The sequence below is a fragment of the Neopsephotus bourkii genome, unplaced genomic scaffold (genome assembly GCF_033783945.1).
Source record: "Neopsephotus bourkii isolate Nb327-2 ecotype Australia unplaced genomic scaffold, CSIRO-AGI_Nbou_v1 NB_168, whole genome shotgun sequence".
Classification (NCBI taxonomy): Eukaryota; Metazoa; Chordata; class Aves; order Psittaciformes; family Psittacidae; genus Neopsephotus; species Neopsephotus bourkii.
This window is the reverse complement of record NW_026900684.1, coordinates 5,745,845-5,751,844: the sequence shown is the minus strand read 5'-3', so window position 1 is coordinate 5,751,844 and position 6,000 is coordinate 5,745,845.

Sequence of the window (6,000 nt, the reverse complement as noted above, 5' to 3'; positions counted from 1 at the left end):
AGACACTGACTGCTGGGACTTTCCCACCCCATCTTCTGCTCAGCCTAAGCCATGACACGAGTGTTACAGCCTGGAACACTGCTGGTAAGGGCTGATTGGTGAAGGGGTGAACCAGGTGCTGCAAAGGACCAGCCCTGCAGGGCTTGCCTATGTGAGGGTCTCCCTTGTGATCAAGTGGTTGCTATCAAGTGTGACCATGAGCAAGACGCTGTGCCCTGCCAGCCACTGGCAAGGCTTCATGCACATTAGGAGCATACCTGCACTGCCACGGCACTCAGCCACAGCCCAGCTCAGGGCTCAGTGTAAGGAAAATGCCCATGGTAAACCATGCTGCTGTTTCTTGCCCGGTGGGCATGCCATCATGGAAGATGGGCTGCGCTCCCAGGCAAAAATGGACACTTCTAGGTTTGCACAGGGATAAAGTGAAAATAACAACATCTCAGCTCAGCTGGGGCAAAGAAGGACATTACTGTAAAGTCAGAGCAGCAAATGCTGCAAATCTTAAGTGGTGGATAAAGCACCAGATCTCTTGAAAGACTGATGCAGCACTATGGGAAAACTTGGATGCTGGGGGCTACAATGGTTAAAGAGTGTGGATAAAAGCCCTGATAGCCCATGGAAAGTGGACTGGACTGGTAAGGGACCCTGACGCACTGCAGACCAGGAGGAGTAAGGGCCTCTGGCTGTGGACTACTGCTGCCCACTGGGGCCTGAAGAAGTCTTGCTCAGGGCTTTGGCCCCCATGAAGAGGGATGACATCCCCTCTCTACCTCTCTTTGGCTTGAAAAAGAGGAAGGTGTCGGAAGGCGAAGCCCCAGGGGTCACCTAAATGAGCACTGGTGGAGCAGCGGGTCTGACAGGCTCTTCATTACCCCAACATTGCCAACTGAACTTCTTCCCCCCCTCGGTTTCCATCGAGTGCCAGTGCTCTGCTGTCAGCTGTACACAGGACACAGGACTTGCTGCCAGAGCCCCTTGGTGCCCACGGCTTCATGCACATTGCTCTGAATGTTAGAAACAGCATGAGTTTGTAAACAGAAGACACTGAGTCTCAGATTAGCAGCAGCCAACCCAACTGCTCCTGCTGCCCCTCCACACGGCACCATCCGGTGGCACTTGTTGAAGTGGGACTGACAACAGAGAGTCAGGATTACACCCAGCTCTGATCTCCGCATGGGTCCTTCCCAGGTGCACCACCTCGAGTGCTTCCTATGACAAGGCAGTGTGAGCTGGAAAGGAAGACAGGAAACCCTGAGGTTTTCTCTCTCCTCCCTCCTTCCAATAAGTTCCTCCATGCCTGTGTCAGTTGGAACCACCCAAAGCTCTCCACACTTCGAAAGCAACAGTAGCTTGGCCTCAAAAAGGCCAAGGTCAAATATGGGCTGACCACGATGGATAGCTGCAGCATCGCTGAACGTGCTCATTCAGTGCGAGACAGCAGGAGTACAAAAGCTGGCTGTTGGGGTCTGTAACTGGCTCCATTGCCTACAGCAAAGAGAAGGAAATACCAAAGTAGTTTTTTTCTGGATCTACCACGTACCCTGGCACAGCTCTGCCCATAAAACCAGCGGTAGGAGTTACTCATTCCCACCTCTGCCTTGCAAAGAAGCTACCTGATTCTTGTCTGTTATCAGCTAGCTCTCTTCTGCACAAATAGGAAGCAATGATGTGCATTTTTTACAGACAGATGACCCCATTTCCATGAACATCAATATAAGATCCATTCATAAGAGTAATCTTTACTCCCTTAGCAGGAAGTGGTGTTTTCACCTGGGTCTGATATCTTCCAGTGCACTGGGCTCAGATTTAGCAGCTGAAACTTACAACAGCCCAAGAAATAACCCAAGAGAGCTCAGACAATTCCTGGTATGTCTTATAGCCCTGCTACTTGCTGGGGATGGCAGGGAAACACAGGGGGACACTGCACAAAGATCCCTAAGAAAAGCATGAAAATGAATGAGGGACAGGAGAGGGAAGGCAGGATGGGACTGGATGGGGAGGAAAGGAGAAAAGAGGAGCATAATAGAGAGATGGTCACTGCTCACCATGCCTGAGATGTTTAAAATGATAAGCTGATAATGGCAATAGGAGAACAAAAGACAAACTTTCTGGTTCAGCCTGGTGTTGGGCCCATGGATAATCTTCAAAGGGGAGCTACAGAATTAAAGAGGAATTAAGCTCTAGGAAATGTTAAATCTGGCACATCTGGTTTACGAAGGGGCTTGGGGATGGGTTCTGGGTGCTGTTGTGCTCTCATTTTTCTGTCAGAGAGCCAAAGGCAATTCTCTCTGTCAAATGTAGACTCTTGACCTTCTAGTCAGGATGACAAGAGAGTTATCCTGGGGTGTGTCTACACCTGCCAGGCAATATTAGGCACAAAATAGAGCTGTCTGTCTTCTTTAGCTAAAATGGTTTCACAAATACTTCATAAATGCCTGTCTCCACAGAGCGGAGAACTGCCTGTATTATCTCAGTGCGTTCAATATTGAGATTGATGACAACTGGGGTCATTGGTTAAACTGTCTAATCCTGACAAGCTGAGGCAAAGGGATGAGGCAGGAGAGCAGGAGGAATGGCTGCTGCAAATACCTGCAGGAGAGATGGGTCCTGGGAGCAGGCAGGGCTGGTGAGGGAACCGGCAGGTCCCTGCTGTGACTCACCCCGAATCCTGCCGTGCACAGACGCTGCCTCACAGGCTTGGCTGTATCTGAGGATCACCGGTTGTGACATGGGGCAGGCTTACCTCAGCTCCCATAAAATAAAAGCGGAGCTTGCATCTGCAATTATGGCTATTATAGAAAGTCCAAGGCGAGGGAGCAGTGTTCGGGAGACAGGAGCCAAGGTGCCGCTCATGCAAAAGGCTTAGCTGAAATGAAGGGCTATTAAACCAGGAATAAATTCTCTTGCACACACCCCACCACCTCTTTCACTGACTCTGTGTTGCCAAAGGGGACCTGAAAGTGAGCGCCTACCCAATCAACCTTCCTATTTCTGTCTTTGCTCTGAGTGAAAGGGAAATGACGGAGGAGCGGGGGAGCTGGCTGATGGCTGGCAGACACCATGAGCTTGATGTGTGCTGGTTCTTGGCACTCACCTGACAGGTACAAACCAGTGCTGGAATGCTGCAGCCGGTCCTGCTGGAGAAGGTGGCTGCTACCTCCTTCCCTGCTCACACGAGCATTTGCTGCTCCACCACCCTTCACCAGCTGGAAGAGCAAAAGGGGATGATACGCATCACACCATAACAGGTATCAGACTGGTTTTAAAAGTAATAATCGTTTATTGTAGGCAGATGTAAGATTCCTATTACTTTCCTATTTGTCAGCCAAGCATGGCTTTGACTGAACTAGCTCACTGAGGGCAAGAAACGTGAGGCCTGATCTGAAAAGAGCAAAGGTGATTGAACAGAGCAAACTGGGTAAGAAATTTCTGTAAAAAAGAAAAAGAGAAAAGAAATACTCATTATGATAGTTTCTTTCTCAGGGTTATGTTGTTCTTCTCCAGAAGCATCTGTATTAAGCAAAGACACACTAGAAGTCGGTACACTGATGGAGAGAAGATGCAGATGTGTTAAACGCATGCTGTAGGATGTCAGTGGCTGGAGAAGCCACAAGCAGGAGTGAGTTAAAACCCAAGGTGGGCATCTTCTCCAGCATCCTCTGCTATATCCAGCCCTTCCCTACATGCAAAGACTGTGGTAGTGGTTATTCCCCTTCCACACAGGCATTTTTTTCTTGCTTGGGTGCAGAAACTGTCTGCCTGCAAAGCTGTGGGGATTGGAAGGATCTGGGCAGGAACAACCCCAGGTTCCAGTATAGGTTGGGGAACGACCTGTTAGAGAGCAGTGTAGGGGAGAGGGACGTGGGGGTCCTAGTGGACGACAGGGTGACCATGAGCCGACACTGTGCCCTTGTGGCCAAGAAGGCCAATGGCATCCTGGGGTGTATTAGAAGGGGGGTGGTTAGTAGGTCGAGAGAGGTCCTCCTTCCCCTCTACTCTGCCCTGGTGAGACCTCATCTGGAATATTGTGTCCAGTTCTGGGCCCCTCAGTTTAAGAAGGACAGGGACCTGCTGGAGAGAGTCCAGCGCAGGGCAACTAAGATGATTAAGGGAGTGGAGCATCTCCCTTATGAGGAAAGACTGAGGGAGCTGGGTCTCTATAGTTTGGAGAAGAGGAGACTGAGGGGTGACCTTATTAGTGTATATAAATATATAAAGGGGGAGTGTCACGAGGATGGAGCCAGGCTCTTCTCAGTGGCAAACAATGATAGGACAAGGGGCAATGGGTACAAACTGGAACACAAGAGGTTCCACTTAAACTTGAGAAGAAACTTCTTCTCAGTGAGGGTGACAGAACACTGGAACAGGCTGCCCAGGGAGGTTGTGGAGTCTCCTTCTTTGGAGACATTCAAAACCCGCCTGGACACGTTCCTGTGTAACCTTATCTAGGTGTTCCTGCTCCGGCAGGGGGATTGGACTAGATGATCTTTTGAGGTCCCTTCCAATCTCTAACATACTGTGATACTGTGAAGGACATGGCCTTGGTTTAGGGGAGCCCAGAGGAAGGCTGTAAGCGTGGCTTGTATTGAGTTGTGGTCAGTGGATCTGTGCACAGAAAGCGGAAACATGTCACCGGCCAGGTACAGAGAGTGAGCCTGTGCTGCTGGCAGGAGAAGCAAGAAAGTCTTGGCACAGGTGGAGCCTCCTTGTAACTTGATTTACTGTATCCCTCTGTCGTGTTATCAGTGTGGGTGCCTACCTGCCTGAAAGGAGAGGCAAAATCTCAACGGGCTTTTATCAAACCCAGCAACACCAGTTGCTTTCCCTTTCCCCACTCAGAAAGGAGGTGCTGTCACCCAAAAATTGGCATGGCAAATCACCACAGAGCTTCCCCATGCTCCCCAGGTCTGTGTCATCGAGGGAGTCTCCAAGAAGCCAACATATACCAACCAGGCCCTCCAGCGCCCTGGCCCAGCTCCCCCATGCCTGGGGCACCGGTAAATGTCCCTCACCTCTACCTGCAGGAATGGACTGTGCGGTTCCCACCAACACAGTATCTTATAGCTCCACTTTTGGTTAGAGATGTGGTATTCTTACCCTTTCCAAGCCCACATCAGAGCTGTTCAGCTGAGACTGACGCCTACTTGCTGCCCACAGCCAGGGCAGAGCCAAGGCTGCTTGCAAAGCCCATGCCCAGCTCTGGTTCCCACACCCTGTACACTGATCACCCTGCCTGCAGAGTGGTTTGTGCAGAATCCTCTTTGTATTTTTATTTTTATGTCTATTTTTTCCTTCCCCTCCCCCAGGTGGGTATTGCAATAACAGCCCCTGCTTAAATTCTTCTTCTGGAAGGTGGAAGAGTTCATTTAATTGCTCATTTGGAAGTGGTCAGCTCTGCCTACCTCACCTCTTGCTTAGGCACAGAATATACTTCCTGAAAGAAAATGCAGGGACATGGATCACCATACTCTCCCTTTGGGCACCATTCTGATGGGGTCTCTATAGGAAAACTGATCGAGCACACCCTGAGAGCTCGGCTATGTGTGTTAGATGACCAAGGGCTTCCCTTTGCCTCTCTTTGCCTACGTATGCCACTTCCATTTGCATACTCTTAGGGGTATACGTATTTCACTGTAATGTCATTCTCTTGAGTGCAGCTCTGCACTGCCCGCAGCACTTAGAGGACTTGCCTTGTGCTACATGAGAAGGGGCGGTAGGAGGAAAACACATCTCTTCAAAGCAGAGAAATTTCAGATTAAAATGCTGAGGCTGGTGGAGACCTGATCTCCTTGGGCTGGCTTTGCAGTCATTAACTTGGCAATGTGAGAACCGGCAGGGATCAGCTGCATGCCTTTGCTTGGCTGGGTCAGGAGTCAGCAAAGCCCCCTCGCTTCGGGCCACGGGCTGTGAAAGGGAATATGAAAAAGGGGAGAGAAAAAGATTTTATTGCTCTTTCTTCCAGAGCGCTCATGAAAATTAATGGCTGTTTCACTCACAGTT